Genomic DNA, 19,260 nt, shown 5'->3' with positions numbered 1-19,260 from the left:
TGCAAAAACATGGTAAAATCGTTTCTACCTGGAATGAATTTGTTTCTGCTATCAAAAATAAATTCTGTCCTTTAGCTTACATGCAGTAGACAATGATGAGTTAGCAAACTCTTCGCCAGCCAAAGGGTCAGAGTGTACAAAGTTATACTCAGGAATTCAGGAAAAGAGCTTTAACTCTAGGTATGTCTTTGGACTCACCTAAGCCTTTATTGAAGTATATAGGAGGTTTGCATGGTTATTTAAAGCATATTATACTCATGTTTAACCCACTAGCCTAGATGATGTATCAGTTCAAGCAACACATCTAGAGGCTAGAGGTAAGAATGTAAACCCAGAGGTTCAGGGAACATCTAATTATTCTGTAAGCAAGATCAAGGAAAAGAAGAAACTGAAATGGAAGGAGAGGAAAGAAAACACTGTATAGAAGGATAAACCTTCATGCACTCATTGCAAGAAAGAAGGACACGATGAGGCACACTGTTGGCTTTTTCATCCAGGATTGAAACCTAAGAAGTTAGGTGGAAGGAAGAAAAATAATGTTACAACTATTCAGCAAGACTTGGGATCAGATTCAAGCGATGAAACAATAGTTACAGCCACAGGTATCAAAGGTAAAGATTCTGAAGCATCCACAAGTAATTCTGCACAATCTATTGATAATGAAAATAATGAGAGAGAAAGAAATGAGCTTTTTCATATTAGAGTAATTTCCAAGAACAATAAGATTGATACTTTGTTTAATAGTGGATCACAAGTAAATTTGATTTCTGAAACAATTGTAAAGAAGTTTGGATTACAAACAAAGCCTCATGAGAATCCATATCCATTAGGTTGGGTGTGTGATAAAGAAAAGCTACAAGTAATGAGACAATGTAAACTTAGGTTTGCTATTGGATCAACATTTGTAGATGAGGTTGAGTTAGATATAGTTCCATTGGATATATGTGGTATTGTTTTGGGTAGTCCATACTTGTATGATAGGAAATCCATTTTCTATATAGCTGAAAATAAGTATCAACTCACTAAATATGGAATGGAATATATTGTAAGAGCTCATAAACTCAAAGGTAATTATTCCCTCATAAACTCAGGACAAATGAAAAGAATTGTGAATTCAAGTAAGCAATTTTTACTAATGGTTGTAAAGGAAAAGGATCCTGATAAAACCAATGCATTTGAAGGATGTGATTCTAAACAGAAAGCTGATTGAGTTAAAGTTGTTTTAGAGTATGATGTTCTATTTCAAGAACCTAAAGGCCTACCACCCAAGCAAGAAATAGTACATGATATTTGTTTGCAGCAAGATGCTCCATTACCTAACATTGGAATGTACAGGTTGTCAACTTTAGAGAATGCAGAGATAAAGAAGCAGGTACAGGAGTTGCTCGATAAAGAGTTTATACGACCAAGAACATCACCATGTGGATCTCAAATTGCACTGGTGAGAAAGAAAGATGGTTTGTGGAGAATGTGCATTGATTATAGAGCACTAAATAAAATAATGATCAAGAATCGTTATCCTCTTCCTCGTATTGATGATTTATTAGATCAATTGAAAGAAGCATTTTACTTTTCTAAGTTAGACTTGCGAAGTGTTTATCATCAGGTCAGAGTTGCAGAATAGGATGCATGGAAGACTGCTTTCAAGACAAAGCAAGGACTATATGAATGGTTGGTTATGCCTTTTGGCTTAACTAATGCTCCTGCTACATTTATAAGAGTTATGAATGATGTACTTAGACCATTTATTGATGATTTTGTATTTGTTTATTTAGATAATATTCTTGTTTTTAGTAAGACATGGGAAGACCATGTAAAGCATGTAAAGCAGACTTTAGATGTTTTAAAAAGAGAAAATATCTATGTAAAACTGTCAAAATGTGAATTTGGCATAACATATTTAAATTATTTGGGTCATATTGTAGGGGGTGGTGAATTGAAGATAGATCCCTCTAAGGTTGAAGTCATTGTGAACTGGCCTAAACCCAAATCTGCTACAGAGGTTAGGAGTTTCCTAGGGGCAGCACAATACTGGAGAAAGTTTATTGCTAACTTTTCTTTGATTGCAGCTCCATTAATCATCCACACCCTAATTCTTCTTGTCTGCCTTGGAATTCTTTTTTTCAGGCTTGGATGGATCCTTTTCTGGATAGTAGGATTGAAACAGGTGTTTCAGTAGGGAGGCAAACAACAGAAAGCCTTCGACACCTTAAAAGAGAAAATTAGTACAACACCAGTACTAGCACTGCCAGATCTTCAACATCCATTTGAGATTGAGACAGATGCCAATGACTATGCCATGGGAGCAGTGTTGATGCAACATGGAAAACCCATATGCTATCATTGTGAGACATTTACTTTTGCAGTAGTTAATTATCCCACATATTTTCTGTATTCAAGCTTTTGTGATCCATAATGAATTAAACAAAGTCTTTCGGTTGAAATCACATGAGTGAATTTTTTTGGCCGACGCGTTTCGAACCAACAAGTGTGGTTCATCATCAGGACCAGATGAAGAGGCAAACCATGGCAAAGGCTTAAATAGAGAGCAATGTAGAGACATAATTCCAAGTAACGACTATATTTGAACAATAATGTTTAAATTATAATATTAATTTATTAATATATTAAAAACAAATATTATGAAGTAACGGTTATATTAAACGACTAGTTTTTGAAAAATATATTTAAATAATGATATTATTTCATTAATTTATTAATTTATTAAAAATATAGTAACGGCTATATTAAACGGCTGGCTTTTGAAAATAATATTCAAGAACTAGTAATATTTGGTTTTAATAAATTAATTTAAATATTACCAATAAGTTATGGACCTTTCAAGATACTTGATAAAATTGGTGAAATGCTTTTCACCTTGATTTGCCAGCTTATATGCAAAACTATTCAGTCGTTAATGCAGAAAACTTGAGATTGTATGAACCTTCATTGGTTGAAGATCCTGAAGAGTAAAGTCAGTTTCCTTCTATTGAGGATCTGTTGCCTGAGTATCTCAATGAGTTACAGGAAGACACAGTTCTGGATAGGAAGGTGAGAACTACGCGTCGAGGGGATGTTGAGTACCTGAGAGTAGGGCTCAAATATTCAAATCCAAGCAATGCACGATGGATAGAAATTGAACAAGTGAGGGAGCTGTATCCTCACTTGATCGATGCCTAAAAAGCCAACCTTTGGTGGTCCAAAAGCTTTTCAGTGGGAAGGCGTGATCCAAAATGGATCCTAAAACCTCTAAGTCTTCATGTATATTAACTATTGAAAACACTATCACAAGGGAAAACAGTGAAAGAATGGCAGAAAACAGAGCTATCGGAGGTTCAAATGCCGCTGCACCAGAGTTGTTGGATCAGACAGATCAACAATCCAGATTGAATCGAGATATCACAATCGGGAGAGGCCAACGGAGTATATCGGAGGCAGCCTTATGGAAATCGCGATAGCGATCAGTGCGATTTAACGAGGACTGTTGATTGAGTGTTCAGATCAACGATCCAGATCAACTCACAATATCGCATCGCTATAACACAAAGGAGGACTTACCAAGGGCTTGAGGCTTAAGCGATATGCGATTGCGATTTATCACATTGTAATATCGCATCGCAACAAAACAAGGGGTGATGCCAATGGACCACGGGTCATGCGATACGCCGATGCGATGGGCTGATAGCGATGCGCCGATAGCCGATAAGGCCGATCGGAGCGATCGATGATCTGCAATCGAGTAATACAAAGGGCTGTTGACATGCGATATGCGATTGTGATCAGGGTGGAACTGAAAGGAATTATAGACGCGACTTGATATAATTTAAGTTCCGATAAAATGTTTTGTCAGGTTTTTCATTGTATTCTATGTATTTCTTTGTATTTCCATTATAAACCGAAGTACAAAGGAAACCGTGGCATATGGGTGTTGTGACTTGCAACTTGCTATAGCGATGCAACAACAGACCTGATAGGATTATAGGTCGAATTCAATATCTTTTGAAGTCTGGCCTTGGCCGATTTTCCACTGTTTTTTAGTGTATTCTGTGTATTTCTCTATGGAAATAGAGAAGAGTGTTTTCTGGGATTTTCACCCATGCTCGGTCCTTTTTGTTGGAAAATAGGTGGCCACCCTACCTTAGAGCATTTTGTAATGATTGTTTAACTCTCAACAAGGATTTGAATGGACAGTGGCTAGGAGCCAGAGAGCCCGAAAAGGGAGACAAACAGACAAGCACCAATAGGCTTAAAAATCCATCTCATAACAAAACAAGGGGAAGCAGTTGCTCAAACAGAGAGAGAGAAAGAGAAAGAAAAAGACAAAGAGCAAGAGGGAAAGTCTGTGTACTCTTGTAGACTTGAGGATTTCAAGTAAATCCCTGTTGTTTTTTCACTGTTGTGTTGAGACTCGATTTGAGCTCACACTTGTAATAATCTGCTCTTGAAGACATAATATAGAGGACGGCACTGAAAGCTGGACTAGGAGATGTAGCTAGGAAGTCTGGTGAACTCCTTGATTATTTGTTGTGTTGATGTGTGAGTTTATTATGTTTTATCACTGTTCATTGTCTATATTATTTACAATCTTTTCGATCCGTTGCACTAAATAATATAGGCATTCCTGCACATGAGTCTGTGATACCTTAATATTGATTTAAGACCTCATTTTCAAATCAATCACAAACCTCCAATCGTCGATTTCCGATGTGATGTCATCACAACCACGTGGCATATTATGAATAGTGACACACATCACCTAAATATGGCCCATTAGGCCACCTCAAAACACAATTTTTTTTTGCCATGTGTCCCTCCATACCGCCACATCATGCTGACATCAACAACCACTTTGCATTATCAGAACCAATCGGATCCTTCCATGTGTCCACATCGAAACTCATCTGTGACTGCCATTTGTCCTTATCAGACCCAACCAGATGCCTCCACGTGTCCTATTTGGAGGAGAGATAAAGGTACCTTTCCTACCCTTATTTTTCATCAAATTCCTTTGTAAATTTCTCTTTGGTTCTCCCGATGATTGAAAAAAGGATGCACATTCCCTGTTTGTTTAACTCAATTGACATTCGTTAATCGACAAATTTCCTTAGCTATTGCACCACACCATGGAGTCCTCCGATTTTTGATATGTCGGGACCTTTGACTTGTGGGATTGTAAGTTGCTAATCAGAAAGTTCCTTAGTTGTTTGCACCACACCTTGGAGTCCTCTCATTGTCGATATACCGAGATCTCCGACATGCGATGTCGCTAATCGTTGATCGACAATTCACAATCACTGTGTGCTACTCCTTAGAAACTTCGAACGTCGATGTGAAATATTATGGGACCTCTGATTAGACACATGTCAAAAGGACACCAAACCATTTTCCTTTGTCTTTTGGTTTGGAGAGATAGAACTTCAACTGGTTCTAACTTTTTATCCAGAAGTCCGTTCTGGGACTTTCACATACCGTTGGAAAGCTTATTCTGAGCACTATCTAATGGAGGGAATCAGATGGATCTTTGAGCCCATATGATACCTCGAGGAGGTTTGCAAAGTATCTTCACAACTAGAATCACAAACACCAAGGCATGAAGCCCAATCATCAGGTTGAGCCTTGTTTGACATCAATGCCAACACTTACACAACCAACCACCTACATACCATCAAATTTCCAACACTTTCTTGTCGTTTCAAGGCGTAATTGTTCATTATGTTTCATGTGTATTACCATGGCATGTATTGATTTCATTTATGTGTGTGATTTGTGTTTTATTCTTGTTTATATGATTTTCTCTCCCTTACTCAACTGGTCTCACACTTAGCCATTAATTTGGAGCCCATCTTGGTCCTCTTGCCACTACAAATTATGAAGGAATTAACCCTCTTGTTATTTGATGAGAATTTCTTATTCATGAGCCTCATTGATGAGATCTTTTCCTCCTATATTTTTGTGTTGAGTCCTCTTCAAGGTCAACTCCTATTTTTGCACATTGAGAACCTTCAAAGCATAGTCACCTAACCCTTATTTATTTTACTAACTCATTGCACTAAGCCTTGATCAGTTCTGCCTTGCATAGTACATGGGGAACTTTTAGCTGACAACAAGGACCTCCCCCAACCCCTTGAAAAATCATACTGTGTAATGCAAAGGCCCTCCTCCCTTCACAATGCAGTGAGAACCCTCTTGGAAAAGTGACTGGATCTTTTGTTGCCTTCCTCAACCAACTGCACAATATCCTCTTCTAGTGAACCTTCCTGAGCATATGTAATATTTATATTGGATAGTAATCCCATGTTTGAGCCGTTGTAACCCTAAACTATGCTAGCACATAAGTTTTCCCTCAAGTACTGAGCATGTCACAGTTCCAGTGCCTAGTCCCACCTCCTCTACTAACAAGAAGCCATCATTGCACCATGCCTTGTTATGCTTGCTTCCCTAGTGCATGCCACATTTCTAGTGGAAAGTGCAACCATTCCTAGATCACTACTGAAAAAACTATGCTCTTCCTTAATCCTTCCTCTTAGTCATAATGCATGTCATAGTTTTAGTTAGCAAGCCATCAACCCTTTTACACTAGACTCCCTCACTGTGCAGACACTAAGTCCTGCCCTTCCTCCCTAGTACATGTTGCATATCTAGTGCATAGTGTGGCATTCCCTCAGTTATTATGAAGCTAAAATTTGCTCTCATTTCTTTCCTCTCCCTTGAGCCCTAGGCACTGCACAATTTCAGTCAGCAAGCTCATCACATTTTCTCTTGCACTTGATCAGTGCACTGGACCCTAAAGAATCCCTCCTTATAACACATTGTGCAACTCTAGTTGATAGTGGTGCCTTTCCTCAACTATTGTTGAGCTCAACTGCACAATCCTTAATTAACCCTTCCTCACCAGTCCTTATGCTGGCCCATCACAGGAAACCTATTCCATGAGAAAATTAGGAGTAAGATAGATGTTTTTAGGACTAATATTTCCTTATCATGAGTGACCTTCATTGGAAGGTGTATCACATCAACATGGAAAGATGATGCTTAAAAGGATAAGGAATAAAAAGCCACTTGCAAAGAAGAAGAACAAAGAAAAACCATCATGAAGACATGAAGAGATATTGGACCATGAAAGAATGAAGACATTTCATGAAGACTCAAAAGGTTGTAATACCAATCCAACACCCTTTGTAGGGTGAAGATGAATTACAAATAAGATCTATCATCAAGAATGCAAGACAAAACAATAAGGAGAGCAACTTGGCATTACCACATCATCATGAAGTTCCATGTCATCAAGCCAAGTCATGACTTGTACAAGTGTCATCACAATGTCATATGTGTCCATGTGTCTTGCCATGTGAGATAATATGTAGTTATGTATTATCAAAGGGAAAATGAAAAAATATAAAGGTGTGGAAGTCCAAGAGTCACATGCGGAAAATGAAAAATCACATGTAGAGCAAAGAGTTAATATAAGTTCAAAGGTCATTTAGGATTCCAAGAATCATGAGGGTAGCTCAAGAGTCATAAGGAGAGATGATAGGTCATTCCTCTTGTTATAAAAGAAACCTCATAACACAAGTAAAGGGCTTTGGGAGGCTTATACTTTTGCAAGATAGACTTGGGTTCTCTAGCTTGGCATAGGAGAGAATATCATTTCTTGGAGAAACAAATGACTTAATGTTCCACTATTGGAGCTAGTGGCTCACCATTATAACTGTGTACTTGGATATTTCACTTAATAGTCAAAAGATCATTGAGCCAATACACTTTCATGCATGTATCATGAATGTTACAAGACTACTTTTTAGATGTTTTTGGTATATGTTATGTTCTTACATACAAAATGAATTTAACTACTTCATTGGCTTTGGTGCTTATCTTGTTGAATGTGTGTTGTATTTGATTTAATGATCATAGTGTTTATGTGAAATATTTCGCTAGATCAATAATAGATATTTCCTTGCTCTCATGTGCCTCTCTTAGGATAGTACTATTACTTTTTTCCTAGAGACTCACTCTTTACTTCCCTCTCATGAAAGCCTCGCTTTACACATTGTAATTGGTGTTTCATGGTGTCAAGTTACTTGATGACTTCAAACTTTATGTGTACACTCTCTTATGTTATTCATTGCAACTAAGGAAAACCTTTGAGTTATGGTGGCCGAGGCAATACTCCAAATGGGGCTCATACTCCAAATAGTGTGAGGTCTAATTAGGACATCACATCGGGGAGACCCCTTGTAAGTTGGCGGTATCCAACACCGTAAACACTATCATATTTTATAATTTTTATTATTAATTAATTTCGATGACTTTTATTTTATATGTGTTTATTACTTTTAAATTGTGACTTGATTCTTATTCTGAATTTAACTTAAGATTCTATATTTTATAGTTTTTATTTATTATATTTTTCCATTTTTTATTTTATTTTATTTTATATTATAATACTCTGAAATACTTTTTCTTTTATTATATTTTTCAATTTATCTATTTTTAATAATAAATACAGTGTTTTCTAAAAATATTAGGAATATTTTAAATTTATTTTAAAAATACTTTATATTAACAATTTTTTTTTTTTACACAGTATCACCCAACAAGGAGATGTTTTCGATTTGGATACCAACACTATTGCCACATTTAATTTCATCTATAAGTGCCCATGGAGGAAGGGGAACGAGCTCCTGCTACAAAAACATTGTGACTAGGGAAAACCATTTTGGCGAGAGAGGATCCAAAACTTCACATGGAGAAGGAGAAACATGAGAAAATATAATTCTTGGAGTGTGTTGAGGCCTTAGAAATCTGTGGCAACAACAAGGGGGATAACCACCCGATCCGGACCTTAGAGTGGCTCCTTTTCTATTTGGGATAGTGTCTTTGACTGGATATGAAGGGACCAGCTTCCTAATGTTTTGGGTTTATATGATTTGTGGGATTTTCCTCATGGTTTGCAAAAGAATAACTAGAAATTAACACAACTTTATTCTAAGATGAAGAACTTTTAACTAAATCTATTTGAATCTAACCTAGGGTATTGTTGGTTTTATGTGATATAAAAAGATGTATGTGTAATCTATGATGATATAGATCAATCACAGACTATATAGAGTTAATATATTGTAAGATGATTCCTTTGAGAAAATAGTTAATCAAAAGAATTGTGAAAAACATATCGCATATTCTAATGATCATACAAAAAACATGACATTCTCTATTATGATATTGTACAATAGTGCAATTGATACTTCAAATAGAGATAACATATTTCATACATAATTCATGAAAGAAAAACTTATCACTAATACTAGAACAAATATTTAGCAAACATGATAATAGTACCAGATGTGTACTGTTATGCTCATTTGACTAGTGACAATAGGCCATAATCAATCTTCTACCAATAAGTATCCCAAAAAATACAATAGTGCATCAACATTGATCAACAAAAAGATATTTGATTGAAAAGACCATGTTCCATGATTCCATCAAGGCATCTAAAAACTTAAGATATCACATTATTTGTAAATGTTCTTAATAGAATTCTGGACCGTTATCGAAATGCATGAGAAGGGTTTAAATACTATTCTTGATTAACTAAAAATAACTTATACAAGATATCTATGAAGAGGTTTTAAAAAACCTTCCTCGTTCCTAGTATCCAACTTTCCAAAAATAAAACTGCTAAAAAAGGACTCAGGTCTTCATTGATTAATCACTGCCACCAGCTTTGCCTCTCAGCTCACAAATATCAGACATTGGCTTGACTTGTGGTGGAATCCCGAATTGTGTTCTCAACTGCCCTACAAATATAGTATCATGTAAAGGTGGAAACATTCTCTGTACCGAATCCAAGGAGCAATTTAAGGTCATGATCTGACTATGTGGTTTGACCATAAGTTGCCATAGTGCTTCCCAGTCGATTTTTGACAGCCCCTCAATTGTTTCCTTCTGTAGTTGACTCTTATTCTTCCAATTCTCGTCTAATGCTTTAAGATCAGGAAGTTTTTTTGGATCACTCCCCTTTATCAGGTTACAGGTGTGCAACATGTGATTTATTATTTTAACAATGCTTTTTCAAATACTCAATGCTCTGGCTATTGCTAGTTCGACATGTTTCACGTGTGAGTCCCAATCGATAAATAGAATATCCTTATGCCTTTCATTGATCTTTGGGAGACTTGACCTTTTTCCTTCATCTGAATCTTGCTATTCAATATAATAAGAGATCTTAGAATTAAGTTCATTGAACTCAATTCTTTGATGAATAATGATGTTTGTTAATTGTTCACTAGTATTCAGAGGTGAAATGATATTTGATATATGTTTGAGGAAGATCTGCTCTTGATTTTTCAGTAAAGTATTCAGTGTCAAGGCTTCATTAATGAATTCCTCTACAGTAGGAATATCCTTATACTTTTCTAGGTCACTGTTTAGCTCCTGTATTTGTTTGTTTTTAGCAGATAAGTCATTTTCATGATTTATTTTTAGTACTTCCATATCATGTTGTAGCTTATGCAGCTGCTCCTCTGCTTGACGGTTCACACTAGATCTTTCTTCATCTAACTGTCACAGTAATAATGCGATCTGGTCATCATTTTCGTTAATCAAAACCAAGGCTTCGGTTGCTTTGTCGATTTTTACTGTAGCATAGGCTTCGGAAAATTGAGATAGCTGAGTCAAATGTTCAGTCAGATTTATTTGTGTGTCCTTCCATAGGACATCCATAAATTCATGTTCTGAAGGAGTTTCAGTTCTCCTCTTCTTTCTCTTTCTTTTTACAACATCTTTATGAAGTGGTCTGTAAAAGACATCTAGAGGAGGGATATTTATTACATTCAAGAAAATTTTAGTAGCTGGATTTGTAGGGATTACCTCTATTTCTTGGAAACTCGTTTTTGGACCTTTAGTGGTCACTACTGCTATTTGCCCTGGCGGGGTCTGAAATCCTATGGTTTCTTGTGTTGATGATACCTTAGGAGCATCCTATAGTTTGTCATTGAATGCATCCCAAATCTTTTCTAATTCATCTGTTTCTTCTTCCTACTCTTGTGATGTGCCTGACTTATTCTGCTTCTGATACTTAGTTTCAATTACATGATCAGTAATCCAAAATTCTTGCGGGAGGTATTCTAACCTCTGTCCTCTAAATTCCTGGAATCTTCTAAATTTCTCATGGTCGAACTTTGTCTTGGCTACATTTAGAATTTGCTCAAAATCCTCGATAGATTCCAGTAAATCTTCAAACTCATCAACTGTATGAGTTACAGGTCTGATCTTAATTGAAAGGGTGAATTTGTTTGCTATCTGCTGTGGATCAAAAGGCCTTTCCGGTAGAACAGGGAGCTTTAATAACTGCATATTCTGATACTCTTTATATGCATGACCATAATTAAGAAGGGTAAATGACCCACATTGATGGGGAAAATTTGGCCATAGGGATTTCTTCATTTCCCTCAATGTTTTTGAGATGCCATTTCCTACTGTTTGGTATGCTACTTCTCTTGCCAATAATTTATCTGACACTTACATAGGGAGGACATGTGGGAAAGCTTGGCTACCAAATATCCTAGTATAAGAGAAGGAATCTTCAAGAAAATACCTTCCGATTGCTTGGAGGTCTGTGATAGCTTCTTTTATGAATCTTGGACATCTTCTGTTGAAAACTAACTGATGTAAGGGAAGAACAAATCCCTGGAATAATTGGTGAAAATATGGAATATAATCTTGTTCCCACATTTGCTTATAAATTAGGAAGATAGGAGTAGGATCATTAGTAGTCCATTTCCAACCGATGGTTGGAAAATGAGTGTAGAAACAAATGGCATCAAAGATATATGTAGACATGAAGAATTGGGGAATTGCTCTAGAGGAGGCAGCCATGGTTTGGCAATATTCAGCAATCGCTTTGGCTAAATTCTTAGATATAATGGTTGCCCAATTCATAATGTGATAATTAACACAAGCCTCAATTAACGAAACCCAATTGATCGAGAATTTATAATTCTCAGGGAGGCCATACAATCTACATAGCATAGAGGCTGCAAAATTATAGGGATTGGTGAAAGAAGCAATGGGGTACATACCCGCTTTATCTTGTTTGAATGTATTGTCTCTTCTCCTCCATTCCTATATCATTTGAAATGGGTCTTTGTTTTCCTTTACAAAATTTGCAACAAACTGTTTGGTGTAGATGTCCTGGGCATCGAGTAGCTTGTACATTTTTTTGTAAATCTTCGGCTTTGAAAGAACCCAAGACTGTATTTTTAGCTGTCTTGATAAGTCTATCTTCGACTTCTGTATTCTATAATACCCATGTTATCATATTTGTGTATGGTAAGAGTCTAGACCTTGTTGCTATTCGGCGAAGGAAAGAGCACACAACATCTCTAAACTACACTCCTGCCGATTCTGTGTTGTCAATTATTGGTCGAACATCTGTTACTTCAGGGTTTTCATTCTCCAGTGTAGTATAGAAAGTCTGCCATGTAATGGCACCTCCATCTGCAGTGCATACTGTATCTATAAACATGGATGACATCTCTATGTTTTCAATTTCCGCGATAGACTGCATGGTATGCTTCTACATCACCTTTCAGATGGACATCGTTTAAGTGGAGTTCCTATTAAAACCAAAAATAATTAATTGTTGCGTAAAATAAAAGATTTGACGAAATGGCTGCACCTTGAAAGGAAAGATCCGGGAGTGAGTTCACCATTGATCAACCATAACGAACACCATGATTACATGCATAGGGATGATAACCATATTAAATCATTCTGACCTAACTCATGTCCAACTTAAAAACATAATTAAACATCTGTCAAATCCGTCATTTTGGATATTTAAGCTATATCGTGAATGAAACTTTGTTTGATGTATCTTGCGATCTGCGATATGCGATATCGCAAAATCGCAAGATCGAAATATCAATATATCACAATATCGGGGTTTTGATAGGTAACATTTAAGCTGCTGACATAATATCCTCCGATGTGTGATATGCGATCGGGATGTCACATACAAAGTTTAATCGCAAGTCGCATATCAGTATTTTTTGAATGTGCTTAACTTTTCTACTAAGGAATCATGCGATTTGAGATTTGCGATGAGGACTTTAATATGTTTTAAGTTATGTTAAAAAGGGCTTTTTTGAAAAGTGACAATTTTCTAAAAGTTGGCATTTTATTCACAGAGGGGAAAAATTGAATTTAAAAGGGTCACTATTTGTATTATACATAATAAAAATGGTGGGGGGGAGGGGGGGTTGTTGCATAGCACAACAACTGGCGATTCACTTGGGAGAACTAGATATCTTTGATTAGTTTCTTTGACATTTCTCAAACTTTCAAAACAAGAAAATTTGTGAAAAAATAAGACGTGTATTATTTATAAATTAAACAGTGTTTCTATGGAATATAAAGTATTCCCCTATCTCACTTATTTTCTTACTCGACTCTTTGGGTGATAAAACATGAATGTCTGTATCAGTCAATACTTAGATTTCTAAAGATAAAGTAGGTATTCTCTTAAAATTGGCTTTATAGATTTTTACTTGTTTATCATAGATAGAGCCTTTACTGCCAACAAGCGTTCATAGCCTCGACAAGGTTATCTTTTAACCAACAATGATTCATAGTCCCATTTGAAATTGGTTCTTGATTTCAAAATTTAATCAAAATTTTATTCAACTTCCTTTTACTTGGAACTTGTCTCTTTTTTATGGTACTTTTTTACTTTAAATATCCTTAAAAGCCATTGTCGAGGCTTGGTGACCTAATGGTAACAATGTCATTCACTGGTTGTAATTTAAACTGAACAAGTTGGCTCGTGATGAGACCCCTTGTCTTTTGATTGTTTTAATCAATAGCTATTACCCTATTATGATATGTAGTCTTGGTAATATTAGTCTAAATTATTTTCCTGTGATCATGATAAACAAGCTCGTGATGAGACTTATTATCTTTTAAGTTTTTTGAATATTTTTAATTACATTGTGAAAAAAGAAAATTTTATCAGATGGGGTGAATCATTGGCTCATTTAAGAGTTATGGATGATAATTATAGAGTTGGTAAATACCTTTTTGCAGAGAATCCTTGCTAAGTTACTGGTTCTTTTCTTGACTGGTACAAAATCATCTATACTTTATAAAATGAAGAGTCTTTTCAAAAACTAAATGTCTTTAGTAAATTCAAAATTTTCCCAAAGAAATAAGTTTTATTTAAATATCATATTTATAATTATCTTTTTACTCTTCTTATTTATAGAAGTGAGAAAAATCAAGTAAATTATCAGAAATTTAAAATTTTGAACAACCAAAAGAGATACTATTCAATCTTTATTTTCCTAAAACTTAAAATTTTAAAACTAATGTTTAACTTCTAAGAAAAGTATTTTTTAAGAATTTTCCCATTTACAGGTAAAGAGTCTTTTCTACCTGAAAAATCTTGTAACAAAAAGGTGGTTGGGCCTAATTTCTTTATGATTTGAAATGGACCAAGCCACAATCTTTGGAATTTGGTATGTTTACCTTTTTCCTCATGTGCCTTATCCCATTTCAAAACAAGATCTCCAATTTCAAAATTTATTTGGATGGTGGATGTTGTATCAAATGAAGCTTTAACTATCTGTTGATGATGAGCATGTGTTGCTTTGGCTTTCTCCCTCTGTTCTTCTAATTTAAGGATTTGACCATGTCTAAGTTGAAGAGAAGAAGAAGGGTTTTCATCAATAAACTGAACTAAAGCAAGAGATGGTATTGCTATGTTTGTGGGTAGAATTGCTTCTTTCCCATAAATTAATACAAATGGAGAAGTACCTATTGAGGTCTTTTGAGTGATTTTATCTGCCCAGAGAGAAAATATTAGTGCTTTATTCCAATTCTTATGATTTTCCTCCACAGTCTGTTTGATAATTCTAACCAGGTTCTTGTTTGTAGATTTAGCTAATCCGTTACCTTACGGATAATAGTTAGCTGAGTATTTCAGTTTAAAGCCTCTTTTCAAAGCAAACTCTACCATCGCATTTTTGGAAAAGTAAGATGCATTATCAAAAATTAAAGCTGATGGGAGACCAAACCTAGTAATTATAAACTAATCAATGAAATCCGTAATGTTTTGGGTTTTAACTACCTTTAATGGGATAGCTTCTACCCACTTTGTAAAATAATCAGTTGCAATTAGAATATACTTATGCTGTTTGGAGGAGGTTGGAGTTATTTCACCAATAATATCTAACCCCCATTGTTCAAATGGTTGTTGTATATTTACTGGCTGCAATGGGAGTGTTGCTTTCCTTTCTCTTCCTGTTGTGGTTTGACATACTTTGCATTTCCTCACATATTCATGTGCATCTTTGAAAAGGGTTGGCCAATAGTACCCGACATGCAGAATTTTATGTGTTGTGGTATTTCCTCCGAAATGACCTCCACTTGGCCCATCGTTTAATTCCTGCAATACCTTTTTAGCTTCAGGTTTCTCTAAACATCTTAATAATACAGCATCATAGTTTTCTCTAAATAACACATTATCAATTAATTGATACTGATTTTCTTTAAGCCTTAGAGCACGCTTAGCTATATAATTGAGATATAATGGAGCATACCCATTTTTCAAGAAAAATTTCAGATCAACATATTGTGATTCAGAATCATTGAGGTTTACCTCAAATAATTGCACTTCAGTAGATTGATCGTCCTTTGTTGGTAAATGAGAGGCTCCGGTTAGCATTAAGCAAAAACCTTGACCTCTAATAATTTTAGAAGGATGTATTTCTACATCATATTACTGAAGTGTAGTAACCCAATTTGTTCTCTTCTCTCCTACTTCTCATTTGATTAACAACTGTCTTACAACGGGGTAGGGGACTATTATCTTAGTGTGTGTTTTTAGGAGGAAAGGTCTGAAATGTTTTAAAGTTTTAAATACAACAAAGGCCTGTTTCTCCACAGCTGAATAATTTAACTCAACACCTTGTAAGTTAGAACTAAAGAATGAAATTAGTGCTTCAATGTTCTGATCATTTAGCTGTGTCAAAACTACCGTGTAAGAGGTATCAAAAGAGAATGTGTATAATACAAATGGTTTTAGGAAATTGGGAGTTGTTAAGGAAGGAGCCTCAATGATGGCTTTCTTTATCAACTCAAAAGAATCTTTCTCGCCTTTTCCCCATTTAAAAGTTGCATTTTTTTCGGATCATTGACTGTAGGGGTAAGACAATTTGAGAAAAATCAGGAATAAATCTTTTTACAAAATTAATTTGTCCTAAAAATGATTGCATCTTTTTTTGTCATGTGGCAGGGGAATGTTTTCAATTTCTTGTATCTTATCAGGATTGATATAGATTCCTTTTTTAGATACCACAAATCCTAATAATTTACCTTCTGCCAAGGCGAAATAAGATTTTTAGGATTCAAAGAAATGCCAAATTTCTCACATCTCTCAAAGATTTGTTTTAGGTGACTGATATGGTTGTTTCTATTTTTAGAATAGACAGTGATGTCATCTAAATATATTACAACTGAATTGTTGATTAGTCCTCTAAAAGCTATGTCCATAGCATGTTGAAATGTAGCACCAACATTAATCAATCCAAATGGCATCTTTTGATATGCATATGTTCCCCACTTGGTTCTAAATGTAGTCTTTAATCTATCATCTGGATGAACCATAATCTGATTGTAACTTGAAAATCCATCAAGAAAAGACATCAATTCAAAACCTGCAACTGATTGCAGAATCTGCTCCATAGTAGGCAAAGGAAAATTATCTTTTTGGCAAGCTTTATTCAAATTTCTAAAATCTATGCAAATCCTAATGTCTCCATTCTTTTTCCTCACAGGAACCATGTTTGACACCCATTTTGAATGCCTAACAGGGAAAATGATTTTGGCTTTGAGCATTTTATTGAGTTCGGACTTAATTTGACTTTCTAAGTTTGGGTGGATCTTCCTAAGCTTTTGTTGGACAGGTTTGTCATTTGAAATCATGGGTATAGTATGTTGCATTATAGAAGTATCATATGTTTTGAGATCTGAATAATCCCAGGCAAAGACACTTTTATATTTTCTTAGCAATTTAATGAATGACATCCTTTCATCGGGTGTTAAGCCCAAACCTAGGTTTATGTTTTGAGGCTTATCAGGTGTACCAAGATTAATCAACTCAAATCTTAGAGTAGAACTCTGTGTTTTTGAATTGGTAGTCTTTTTAAACCTATCTTTTAAATCATAAAGATCTTCCATCTTGACTATAGATTTGGGAATTGGATTTGCAACTTGTTTATTTTGAATTTGGAGGTCATGTTCATGTTCGTCTACGATTTGACCTTCATAAGATCCATATGATGAAAGAAAGTCAATTATATCTGTATCATCATTAAACACTCTCCAATTTGTTATGTTATCTGGAATGGAAGGCCTAAAAATCAACTCAATCGAAAATCTATCTAGACTAAATTCTTCTGAGGGTATTAATTTAGATGCTACATTGGCAAGTAAATCAGCACTTGCATTTTGTAACCTATGGATTGTCAAAATATTAAATTGCAGTGAAATGAGAAGTGAGGTTCTGAGTTAATGCTTGATAATGTTTCAGGTGTCCAAAAATACAATGGATTGTGTTCCTGACTTGCTTAACAATTATTTCAGAGTCCTCATATACCTGCAAATATTTAACGTTTAATCCAATGGCTTTGTATAGGCCTTGAATCAATGCTTCATATTTGGCAGTATTGTTCGTGCATTGAAATTCAAGTATGCAAGATAACATTGTTTTCTCTCCTTGCGGATTGATTAAAATGCAACTTGCTCTTGCACCATCGTCTAATTTTGAACCGTCAAAGTATAGAGTCCAGAATAAAGAATGATCTAAAGTTTTATTACTAAAATTAATACATTTAGAAGTGTCTGACTAAGAAAAAATTTCAACCTAAGAAGTAACAATATTTTCTGGGAAAGGTGAGATTTGGGCATTGAATGAGCCAAGAAATGATTCAGTAGAATAATTTCCAATAATATTATTAGTAAAAATCACAGGCTCGTTCAGTCCTTCTAATTCAGTGACTGTATGTTTCATGAATTTTTCACGATCAACTCTAATTTCATTTGGTTTACCATTGTATGGTAACCACATGTGTGACTAATCGGTTGCGAAATATCCGTGTAGTTTCTTAGACCAATCCCTACTTAAAATTAGACCATAAAATTCAAGGATGTCTGCCACTAAGACATCAATCACTTGCAACACCTTTGGGTTGGATGATAATCTAATTGATACTGATAACATTTCTCCAACAACCTCAACTTTTGTTATGTCCAATTGGACTATATGCACAACAAACTTTTAAGGGATAACGTTAAGTCTCGCGTACACGGATCTTGGCATGATATTCGAAGAAGCTCCTGAATTGATGAGACAATTATGAACATTTTTATTAAAAATTTCATAAGTCAAAAGGAAAGGAGGAGTGTGAGACTTAGATCTATCACCAATCAACACAAGATCATTTGGTTTTACCTTGTTTGAAGGTGATGAGGGTTTTCCCATATCTTTGTCAGCTTGGGCTATAACCGGTGGTGGTATGGAATCTACAGGAATTACCTTGAGTTATCTCAGTAAGATTCTTTGTTGTTGTTTCAGTTTGGTCATTTCATATAATGAAATGTTTTCTTTAGTCTTTTTCATGTCTTCAACTATATTGTATTCCACTGTATCTGAAACTATCAAAGTTTTAGAAGTATCTAGGGGAATAGGATCAATTTGAACAGTTTTAAATTTTTTATTCATTGTTTTCTCCTTTGTGGGAGGATTTTTTTTTTTGAACTAGTACAGTTGAGTTAGCAGATGTTTTTCTCCTTGTAGATGCGGGCATAGCCTCTCTTTCTTCTTCGGTGGGAAGAATAAAGTCCCATAACCCATTCAATTCGACTTCTTCTTCAGGCTCTGTTTCTTCTTCAGTTGCTGAGGCATCTTCAACATCTTGATCTGATTTGGAACTTGAAATCACATTCGGAGGCTGAGAGGGCAAAGCAGGACTTCTATTGTATGGGCGATATGGTTTCTTAGGAACTGAAGATTCAGCTACTTGTTTCTTTATTTCAACCATATCATTTGACATAGTTTTCAAGACTTTTTGGAGACCTTCAGGATCGAATGGATCCTTTGGGGTTTTCTTCTTTGATTCTTGGCTCAAAGTCATTTTTTAGATTTCTTATCTTCCATATCAAATCATTTTTCTAAGGCTAAAATTATCTTTTCTACAT

The sequence above is a fragment of the Pinus tabuliformis genome, chromosome 9, assembly GCF_031772625.1.
Source record: "Pinus tabuliformis cultivar Carrire ecotype Pingquan chromosome 9, CPIR1, whole genome shotgun sequence".
In the NCBI taxonomy this organism is placed as follows: domain Eukaryota; kingdom Viridiplantae; phylum Streptophyta; class Pinopsida; order Pinales; family Pinaceae; genus Pinus; species Pinus tabuliformis.
The sequence above is the reverse complement of the archived record's forward strand: the minus strand, read 5'-3'. Positions refer to the sequence as shown.